Here is a 12,412-nt window from a genome sequence, read left to right on the forward strand (position 1 = left end):
GCCTGGATCTCCCTGGAATATTCTGTAACCTGGCCTTAATTTATTTCCCATTTCCACTGGCTGCTGCTAACATCTGGGATTATTCGAGTTATGACACTAAGGCCCTTCTACCCAACTAAACCTGTATCTCAAAGTGATGAAAATCCAACCAACTCTTTTATCCTGGGGAATAGCAACTAATAAAAGCTGAGATATTTCCATTTCAGTAAATATCAGAATCATAATCTAAAAACATGATATTGTATCTCTGGAAATTCCCAAGGCCTGGAAATAATAGCAAGTCAAGAAATAAACCATACACATGAAGCCAGTGAGAGTCTAGTCTTAAAAATGGTACACTTTCTAGTCCTTATTTTGAATGGATGGTCAAAGATAAGTGTGCTATGTTATTGCTAAATCATATTAAAGTCTGAAGAACAAGAATTATGTTGTTTTATAACTTTTTTTGTAGGTGTCTATTGATTTACAACAAACCATTCCAAAACTTAGTGTCTTAAAATAACACCATTTTATTTCTCTCAGTTCTGTGGGCCAGGAATTTGGGTTGGGCTGAATGAAAGCAGCTCATCTCTCTTTCCTTTAGGGTTGACTGGGGAAGTTCAACTGAGGCTGGAGAAGGATCCAAGATGGACCCATTCATATGTTTAGGGCCTTGGAGCTGGCTATTGTCTGGCTGGGCATCTCATTTCTCTTCGCGTGATCTTTCTCCAACAAGATACCCTGGCCTTCTTTCTATACCAGATGGGTTCTAAAAAATCAAAAGTAGATTCCACAAGGCCTCTTTTTTTTTTTAATATTTATTTATTTTGAGAGAAAGAGAGAGCACGTGTGCGTATATGTGTGTGTGTGTGAAAGAGAGAGAGCAGGGGAGGGGCAAAGAGAAAGGGAGAGAGAGTATCCAAAGCAGTCTCCTTGCTGTAAGCACAGAGGCAACACAGGGCTCAGGCCTTGATCTTGTAATTCATGAGTTCAAGCCCTGAATCCAGCTCTATGCTGACAGCTCGGAGCCTGAAGCCTGCTTCGGATCCTGTGTCTTTCTCTCTGTGTCCCTCCTCCACTCATGCTCTGTCTCTCTCTCTTACTCTCTATCTCTCTCTAAAATAAACGTTAAAAGAAAAAAAAAGTGTCAGTCACTTAACTGACTAAGCCACCTAAAATCAAGAGTCAAACACTTAACTGACTGAGCCACCCAGGCGCCCATCCACTAGGCCTCTTGACTCTATGTCCAGGACTGGCATAGCATTACTTCTGTCTCATTCTATTGGTCAGAAGAAGTCACAAAACCAGCCCAAATTCAAGAAGAGGGGAAATGGCTCTATACCTTGAGGCAAAGAATAGCACACACAGGGAATGGGGGAATTAGTAATGACCATCTTTGCAGACAATCTTCTATAGGCAGCAATCACCCATTTGAGGGATTCACATGTCTTTAGATTAGAGCAACATCTACTCAGATTTACAGACCCCATAGATTCCTGGCCACACCAGGGCAGAGGATTCAAAGATTAATTTCTAAAAGAGAAAGTGGTCAAAGAAATGCACAGTGATGTGTATGGCCCTATCTTCTCTCTGGAATTTGTTTCTACAGATTATACTATAAGCTATCAATAACTGTCCACAACCCTGTTCTTTGCCCTCATAAAAGCCAAAACTAGGGCTGATATTAGCAAAGTGTGTATATGTCTAAGAAATTGTTTCTGCTACGAAAGGTCCTATTGTTACATATACCAAGTGATCGTCCAAAAACTGATTTCCAAGATGTGACAACCTTTGGGTCTCTCTTATAAGTGAAGGTTTCCTCAGAACTATACTGTGTGCACTAGCATTTTGTTACAGGGAAAAATGGTAGTGGTCCCAGTTCTTCATTATTTATGTTTTCTTTCAATTTTTGAATTTCAATCACAAGTGTTAAATTCAACTTTAATCATTTAAAACTATTTCAAATGATGTTCCTAATTCAGAATTCAATAAAACTAAAACTATGAGGACGTAATTGCAATAACAGCAATGAAAAACACAATTCTTTGAAAGTCTATAAACGATTTGAAAAGTGACTTTTCTTACTCCAAAATTGAAAATTGTAAGCTCTGTTACAATTTGTGCTGGTCATTTATTCTACAAAAGAGCCATTTCTACAAAAATTATATGGACTTTTATTTTCTTCACCTACAAGTTATAGACTCAGCCAACCAGGGATTTCTGAATGCTAAACGTACACGATCTTGGAAAGGGAGCCAAAGCGTCCAATATCCATTACAGAGATACAAACTTGTTTCAACAGAATGAAACATTCTGGTTCCCATTTTCTTTTTTTTTATAAATAACACTTTGGTGGTAACACTTGGAGAAAAATAATGCAGTTGCCTAATTTCTTTCATATGGACATGGGGTCCTGTTTCAACTACCCTGTTTGTCTGAATCAGGCCTCTCTTTTGAAATCATGTATGCCATGATTAAGCAGTTTTGGGAGTATTCTCTCCAGTTCCAAATTTTGCAAAGAGTAAGTGACACGTTTATACATAAATGTGTCAGCCAGAAAACAGTGGAAGGAAGTATCAACAGATAGGGAAATCAGATGGTGTGGGAGAGGCAGGTAACTTTTTCTGCCTATGTATTTGAACTTCTGATCCCACAGAAAGTGGAAGCAGAGACCCCCATAGTAATAGCAGCAACTAAGGCAAAGGCAGCTGATAAACTGGAAACTTGAGAGGTTAAAAGCAGGTCCAGGGCCTTCTTGGAACATAATATAGATTAGTAGCTTTCAGACAGGCTACCCATCAAAATCGTCTGTAGGGTTTTTACTGGTGCAAATGCTCAATCAGATACTGAGGTGAGAGCTTGGAAGTTCTTATTCTCAAGAGCCCCTCTGTAGGTAGTCACTATACTCGACTATATACAATGAAAATTGTATATAATTTTTCGAAAATCTGGCCTGGTTTGCATAATGGATTGAGCACTGAATCAAGGGATAGGTGCACCTTTCCTCTGTGGTTCTATAGACTTGATGAATAATTATAGTTAATTATATGGATTACATGCAAGACACAGTATTATGTGCTTAAATCAATAATGCTTTCAGACCTCACAGCTGCTTTTATGAAACAAAGCTTATCACTGCTGTGCTGCCTTTTTACTGATGCGGAACCTAAAATTAGTGACTTGACAAAAGAAGTGGTGGGCTATAAAAAAATAAAAAATAAATAAAAAAAAGAAGTGGTGGGCTATAATGCCAGGTCTGTCTAAACTCTGCTGACCTCTGAAGGAGAGGCCAAAGTTTTCAATTTGTGTTCAGTATTCTTCATAGTGCGGTTCGGTTCCTTACTGCCAATCTTGACAAAAGGCTACGATAAACATTCACTTCAGTGAACGGTGAGCAGTATCTCCCACAGAAAACACTCCTGGATACAATGAGATGAGCTAAGCAAAGAAGGCATTGAAAACTACAATATCCCTTAGAAATCAAGATTTATTTTCGTCACGAATGATGGCTCTTACATTGTCATTCTAGAGCACAAATTACCTTTTTTTTCCCAAATATTACCACTTCCTCATTCTGATACCAGACTTCAACATTTTCTATTATTTCTTAATTTTCATGTCAAACATTTTCTGACCTAAGCCACCACAACTCTCCTTGAACAGAGGTGTAATATAAACAAATTGAAAGTGAGCTCCCTCATATGATGAACTATTCCACCAAATTTCACCGGGACTCCATTTTTAACGGTCTTTGTTGTCGAAATTTGAACAAGTTTTTAATTTTTTTCAACGGTTTTTTTTTTTTTTTTTTTTTTTTTTTTTAATTTTTGGGACAGAGAGAGACAGAGCATGAACAGGGGAGGGGCAGAGAGAGAGGGAGACACAGAATCGGAAACAGGCTCCAGGCTCCGAGCCATCGGCCCAGAGCCCGATGCGGGGCTCGAACTCACGGACCGCGAGATCGTGACCTGGCTGAAGTCGGACGCTTAACCGACTGCGCCACCCAGGCGCCCCTGAACAAGTTTTTTTAAAAGTGTTTAACATGTTTGGGGGTACCTCGGTGGCACAGTCAGTTAAGCGTCCGACTTAGCTTGGGTCATGATCTCACGTTTCGTGGGTTCAAGCCCCATGTTGGGCTCTGTGCTGACAGCTCAGAGCCTGGGGCCTGCTTCAGATTCTTTGTCTCCCTCTCTCTCTGCCCTTCCACTGCTCATGCTCTGTCTCTCTCTGTCTCTCAACAATAAATAAATGTAAAAACAAAATTAAACATGTTTGTTTTTTCAGAGATCCCTGGTATAAACGCAAAGACATCATTACCCCTTGCAAAAAAACAAAAACAAAAAAACAAAAAAATACCCATATATATATATATATATATATATATATATATGACTTGTCTTAGATTAATCACTTCCCCCAGCATAATACCAATGGAACAAGGCCACTGTTACTGAACTCCAGGAGACACCAAGCCTAGAAAATATACTGCAAACTTTGCCTCCTAAATTTGGGTAATGCAACGATACAGACAAAAACTTTCATTTATTATTCCATCGCTTGTTGTTAACTAATTTTAGAAGACCGTGAGGGTTTTTGTGTGTGTATATTAGGTTTGGGATTTTACAAAAATGATTTTATATGCCTAACTGGCATGTTTTAGATCCCTCAAAGGATCAATTAAAATTTGCTTATTTTTTTCCTGGTAAAACCTATTCATTGAGCTAATATCTAAAAAAATTGAATTTTAGTCTTACCATAAGTTTGAAGTGGAAAATTGCTTTCTGTGAAGGAAGAATTTGCTCAAATTATTAAAAAGTAATTAAAATGGAGCTCTACTAAGGAGTTTGTTGTGGGAGAGAAAGTGATCTCCTCTTCATGAATAGTAGCTAAATGTTTTCACAAAGTGGTATAGTTATTGCAACAGCACAAATTATATTAATAGCTGTTTGGGGATTGAAATAAAATGTTACTGTTTCAAAGTTTCCCCTTGTAATTAAGTTTTATGTGATTGTCACATGAATGGAATAAAATCTAACTATTTCTCCTTTTTGTGCTTGTGGGGAAGACATCCCTTTGTTCAAATTTTTTTTTAATTTATTTCTTTATCTGTTTATTTATTTTAGTGAGCGATCAGGGGTGAGGGGCAGAAGGAGAGAGAGAGAGAGAGAGAATCTTAAGCAGGCTCCATGCTCAGTATGGGGCTTGATCCCATGATCCTTGAGTTATGACCTGAGCTGAAATCGAGACTCCAACACTTGACCGACTGACCACCCAGACGCCCCCAAAATTTCCTTGCTTATAATCATTAGCACTCAAACTTGTTTTGTTGTCACGTTGTCAAAAGCTGAAAAGCACAACCTAGAAACAAAGTAAGAAAAGTGAACGTGAAAAACTTGCAACTCTCTACCGTTTGACAGAGACCTTCATGACTGGAGTGTGAAGATCAGATTTTTTTAGAATGTGGATTATTCACTCATAGCTTAAAAGACACCCAGAACTCAATACAATACCACTTTCACTGGACCACGAACCCACAGTGACCGCCCCCTTTGCCACTTGTGTATAATCATCTATAATAGTGTACTCCAAAGAAAGGTATGTGGACCCTTAAAGGTGTACAAGATCATCCATTAGGGTACAGAAAGTATATATTAAAGCTTCTATTTGTATTTGTTTAATTTTCATCTTTTAAAAAAATTTTTGCGGGTTTTGCCATGTATTAACATTAGTGTAACAGCAAATGTATACTACCTAAAACGCTTTTTTTTTAATGTCTATTGCTAGTACACTCTCAAATTTTTTTAGTGATGGAAATACAGGTCCAACAAAATTTAGAGCCAATGTTCTATAGCTCTGTACTTATTTTAGTGCTCAAGTAATGACTGAAAGTTCCTGGGCCCTTACCAACTTTTTGACTTTAGGTGAGTTACTAAATTCCTCTATGTGCAAAATAAAACAAATAATGACATATTACAGAGGATGTGGTGATGATTGTATCCTTTTTATGAAGAGTCTTGGAAGAGATAAAGTGCTATTCAAATGTGGGTGAACACCTTGAGAGCAGACAATAGTTCATTTTTATATCCCCAAGACTTTTTACAGTGGCCGGCAAATAGAATATGTTCAATAAATATATGAACAAATGAATGAATGAGGGTCTATGTATCATTAACATTCTTATGGGAAAGAGCAAGATGTCGTTTAAAATATAAATGGTCATAAAAAAAGAACAAACAAGTTAAGTCTTGCTCCACCCCTGGCTCTTTGATTTTTGAAAAAGTCATTCAATTTTGCTGAGCTCAGTTTCTTCCATCATAAGCTAGCCATAATAATACCATTTTCCTGCCTTACCTCACAGGGTAGTTTTCAGAACAAAATTTATGTGAATCATATAAGCGAAATTTTGTCATAAGCCCTAAAGAAAACTCCATACTAACGTGTGATTATTTCTTGTGGTTCTATCATCTTTTCCCGTTAAATTGTACTAGACTGGAAGGGAAGGTTCCTCCCACCTTATGTCTTTGTTGCATTCACTTTAGGGTCTAACAATGCTTTACCCATAATGAGTTCTTTAAAAAAAAAAAAAAAGTAGGGGGTGGGGGTGGGGGTGGGGGGAGGTTAAAGAATGGTCGCCTTCTGTTTTCAAACCTGCCTGTGCTTTTCAGCAAAAAGACCGTGGTGTTTGAGGGGTTCCAACCAGTACCAACTTGTGTCCCCCCCTAAGCACTTTTTATCAGTAAAAAGGCAAAGCATGTACTGAAGAGAATGCTTGATTTATACCTGCCTAGGCAATCAACCTGCCACCCACAGAAGTGTTGGTAGTTTGGCAGTCTATCAGCAAGGCAATTTTTGTGCTCTATTCTCTGTTGATGACCCTTTGAGTCTGTTCCATAATGGTACTTCTTTGTTGTTTTGCCCCATAATGAAATCTCTGTGGAAAGAGAATTTGTCTGTATCTCCACATCATCTCCAGAACAATGCCAGAAATATCCAGGTCCTCAATAAATGCTTTTTGGATAATGAATTCAACAACTTATGGAAATGAAATATGTGTACTCAAATTAAAAATATGAAGTATTTACCCAACCATTAATTGGCTTTAATTCAGTACAAGTTTCTCCCAACTTCTGTCTTTACAGAAAAGATTAGGAGCAAAAACAACAACAACTAGAGTTTGCGCTGAATTCTTTTTCCAGTGTTTTAAACTCTCTCCCATATTCAAATTACATTGTAATTACTCTCCTGCATTTATGTGCACGCATATTTGTTTTAAATGTCCATAAATTATGGGCATCCTTTCAATTACAACCTAGTTCTATCTAAACTTCTGTGTTTTTTTAAGGACTATAATGTTATGTTTGAGGAAAAGCAAAAAAAATCACTATGTTTAAACATCCATTATCAAGGATATACATTTCTTCGGACCAATTACACCTTTCCCCAATTATATAACACAAGAAATTATTTTATATACAAACCAGAGAGGTTATAGAATGAATAAGTTTCAGCCACTGAAGATATCATTCTTTTTTACTTTCAGGAACTGAATCATGAACTTGAAAATTCTCAGTACTGTTTAAATGTGCTTTCTTTAAGACTCAAAATTCAGATACAGTATTTCTCACTTTGCTAAATAGCAGTTTTCTGAACCATTTAACATTATCTCTACAAGTGTTATAGAATAAGAGTACTGAAAGGTTCAGAGCTGTATATAGTTACTCAACTGACCAATTAAATTCCTTTCTCTTTTCTCACCCTGCCCACCTCTTGGTCAATCAATTAATGAGGAGTGGATTGGGTAAAAAGCAAGGAGTGAGAAGAGAGCCAAAGTCCTGGATAAAGAGAACTAGAAAATTAAATCCTGTATAGTCGAGAATGGACTTAAAATAGCTCTTTTCAAAGAGGACTTTAAATTGCTGTCTCCTTACCAGTCTGGAGAATTCAATTTGTCAAGATCAGTTGATTCACACACAGATAATATAAACTGACAGCAAGCAACATGTAGGGGTCTGGTGACCAAGCCAAGAAATTTGGTAGCACAGGGTAAATGGAAATGAATCTTTTTCTAATCAGGATTATATTTCTTAGAGGTTGCTTAGCCTGTTACATATTAACAGCATGTTTTAAACAGATTTTGTGCTTTTTAAAATTGTTATAATTATAAAAAAATAGATTTTTTCTGCTCACACATTAACTATGCGAAAAAAAATGATGATGAAGGCTTACTTATTGACCCGGGTTCATAGCCTAGGATGCCAGGGATTTTCACAGGCCGATTGGCATAATTGAACTTCTTTTGGGTGGATGATTAAATTGGGCTGGAAGAGAACTTAATTTAGAGTTTAATCTATAAATATTCATTTATTACAGTACTGTGGAGCTAATTTTTAAGTGACAGATGCTACTCTCATTATTAAATATATGCAATAGATTTTGCAGATGCCTAAAAATATAGCCAAGAAAAAAAAATGCTTTTGAAGACAGAAGAAAGCAAAATTCATGTAATATCTAGATCTCAGCTAACAGAAATGAATGAATGAATGAATGAATATGTCTAAATTATGTTTGTCTACAATGAAGGCAAAGTACCAGCTTCCCAGATGTTTATTAATGTCACCCATCCCGTTATAAGTCCTCAATTGCTGACTGTACCTCCTTTGGGACAAGGGAGACATAAAAGAGAACAGATGCTAGTGGAATGGGGAAGTCCAGCCAGAAGCATATTGGACAAAATAAATGGAGTTCTTAAGCAAGAATGTTCAAGGAGCATTGCATAACTGCACATTACTGAAAAAGCACAACAGTCAACTGCCCAGTCTATGACATCCTCCACCAGAGATAGGGCACCTCCTTTTTAATGAGGACTCTCAGTCCTGGAAGGCACATGGCAGTTTTGAACAGCCAAGTGTTCTGCTTATGTTGACTTCGATTGTCAAACACCGGGTCATCAACAAAATAAGGGATCAGTTGCTTTGTTCTGTTTTATTTTGTTTTGTGTGCTTTCCCCATTGTAGATACTTGATTAATATTTGCTACACACTCTTCACTGCCTTCACTGCACTTACTGAAAACAGATAAATATCTATTTTCTTATTTCCTATTTGCCACTGTGAACTGTAAACTACCCATGATCAATTTTTGTAGGAAGGGAAAAAATTTGCTTATCGAATTATAATATTCATGCATAAGAGTACACACACCCTTAGTGTAGAGGTGGACAAATTTTCACACGTGGAGCACAATTGTATGACAAGTACCAAATTAAAACAGTGAAGATTAGCAACATGCCAGAACTCTGGGTACTATGTTCTAAGTTTGTTACACTCCAAAGGTAAACATTTTCTGACATCTTAAAAGCTAAGATTTCTTTTGCGTCTTCTTGGACTTGATATAAATAAAATTATATGGTGTGTGCTATTTTGTGTCTGGCTTCTTTTGTTCAACATAACTTTTATCAGATTCATTTTGTTTTGTGTAGTTGTAAATCATCCTTACTGCTGTATGTTATCACTTGTGTGAAGACACCACAATTTATCCCTTCTGCTGATTTGCATTTAGGTAATTTCTATTCCAAATAATACTGCTATATGTCTTTTGGTGAACATATGTACATATCTCTGTGGTATTTATACCAAGCACTGCAATTGTTGGACCACAAGATATGTTCAATTTCAGTGGATGTGCCAGACAAGTTTCCCAAAGTGGTTACACCAATTTCCACCTTTACCAGCAGTATGTGAATGAGGAATCGTAACTGGCTCATTTATCAATGTATCTCCTACACCTGTCATAGTGCTGGTCAGTTTTGGCTGAATAAATTCAATTGATGGTTATTAGAAGTAGCTAAATGACTATTAACTTTTCATTCATTTTTAAGGTTTGTAAGAAGCCAAAACTAGCCCACTTTATACCTTTGCCCAAAGCCACCCACAGGTAATCTGTCCCTGAAAAAAAAGATCTCTTCGTTGAATGCTGTTCTCCAGCACAATTAGCTGATGCAATATCGCTCTGACAATGCAACAAAATGTGAATACGTTAGCACAAGAACGCATGTCAATCTCAACTTTTCCAACTTGTCTTTATATAGTTAAAGACACAGAGGCCTAAATAAACCAAATTAGGTTCCCTAAGCTTAAGAAAACATTCTTGGCATTTATAAATGGACATATGTTTTGTTTCTCTAAAACTTTGGGTTAAATGATTATTTGACATGTATAAAATGTGTTTGGCCAAGAACAGACTGGAGATTTTATTTCATTAGTATAAGATTCATATTTTTACTGTGATTGCCCTCCGAGACCCTTTTCTTTTCGTTACTTAAATAGAAGAAATTATTTTTGTAAAATTGCTTAGATTGTCCTTTGGGATGAGGTTTGCTCTCTTTTTCACATGGTCTGATCAAAATCAGTTTAAGGATTAGTGGGGTTTTTTGGATGAACTTTTTATTTGTCCATTTCTTTTTGCCAAATGTGTCTAACAAATCAAATCATGTTGAAGAATAATAAAGTTTTCAGTCTTTTATCTAAAGAATCGGCACTTCATAGTACATGCAATGAAAATGGAGAGACTCAGTTCCACATTTACTGTGCTCTTCCTCAACAACTATAAATACACTGAGGAGGGTGGAGTCTGAAGGGTTTCAAGTTCTGGGACAAAGACTGAATGTGGATAAAGATACACGTAGTATATTCTACTAATTGCATCAGAACTTTACCCCGTCTAGAGTATCAACACCCTTTGGCATGTTACATGCAGTTTCTTCCAGTAAAGAAACAGAGTATACTTCCCCACTCTTTGACTTCAAATTCAGTTATGTGACTTTCTTTAGAACATGGAATGTTAAGGGACATGAAATTATTTTTTGTAAAATTATTTTTGTAAAATTGCTTAGATTGTCCTTTGGGATGAGGTTTGCTCTCTTTTTCACATGGTCTGATTAAAATCAGTTTAAGGATTAGTGGAGTTTTTTGGATGAACTTTTTATTTGTCCATTTCTTTTTGCCAAATGTGTCTAACAAATCAAATCATGTTGAAGAATAATAAAGTTTTCAGTCTTTCATCTAAAGAATCGGCACTTCATAGTACATGCAATGAAAATGGAGAGAAACTCAGTTCCACATTTACTGTGCTCTTCCTCAACAACTATAAATACACTGAGGAGGGTGGAGTCTGAAGGGTTTCAAGTTCTGGGACAAAGACTGAATGTGGATAAAGATACATGTAGTATATTCTGCATCAGAACTTTACCCCTTCTAGAGTATCAACACCCTTTGGCATGTTACCTGCAGTTTCTTCCAGTAAAGAAACAGAGTATACTTCCCCACTCTTTGACTTTAAATTCAGTTATGTGACTTTCTTTAGAAAATGGAATGTTAAGGGACATGAGTGACCAAATTCTTAAAAAGCACCTCTGCTACTAGGCTCTCTTGAGCCTCTCCTATAAACCTCTCCATGTGAGGGTGGAGGGTGGGGGGGAAGAAAAAACAAACAAACAAACAAAAAACCTCTCCATGAGATACCCTAGCTAGCAGGCCAGTTCTTGCAGGAAAGCAGGAGGCTGAGCTTAACTGCCCCAGCTGAACCTAAACTATATCACCTGAACTCCAGCTGTCCTCCAGATTTATAAATGATTACCCTGATAGCAACCAGGCTAATCCAAAACCCATCCAGATCAAGTGACCCCCAGGAAACCCTTAGACCTATGATCTAAATAAGTACTTATTATTTTATGCCATTGGAATTCTGTGGTTGTTGTAAAGGAGCGGCATTGAAGACAGTTAACTGACACAGTATCATTAGGTAAGCACAGCTTGATTATGACCATGTTTACCAGAAGACGGTAAAAGGCACGGGTGCCACAGCAAGGCAACTTGTCAGTAAGAGGCTTATCTAAGTAGAGAGAATCTTAAAAACGGGACTACAGTTCAGCATATAGAGTTTAGAGGTCACATTCTGTTCTAACAACAAGTAAAAACACTAAACAAACTGAAAAATCAACAACTCTTCTTAGATCTTTCAGAGAAATGAGATCATGAGGCATACCACCAGCCCCAAAGTGATTTTTATAACGTCTTATAGCTCTGAATCCTTTCCACCCATCTAATCTTATTACTAACACATTTTATGTGCCATGTTTGTTTTTCCAGAAACATACTAGATGCTGTGTAAGAGTAAACTACTGACTCACCTTAGGCCATTACTAAGGCCTATTAAATCTCAGGTCTTGACTGTAGTAGAAAAAAACAACTTTTTCAAGAAATAACAAATTGCAAAAAGCAAGGGCTAAAGTGAAGGACTGTCTAAGCTATCCCAAGTTTCATCAAGTTAAAAGAATATGTCAGTACTGACACTTTATTTGATATGGTTTGAAAACAGATTTTTGTATGAACATCCTTAAAAGAAGCTTAGGACTAAGAAAGAAGGAACCAAACAA

Source organism: Felis catus, chromosome A2 (genome assembly GCF_018350175.1).
Source record: "Felis catus isolate Fca126 chromosome A2, F.catus_Fca126_mat1.0, whole genome shotgun sequence".
Lineage (NCBI taxonomy): Eukaryota > Metazoa > Chordata > Mammalia > Carnivora > Felidae > Felis > Felis catus.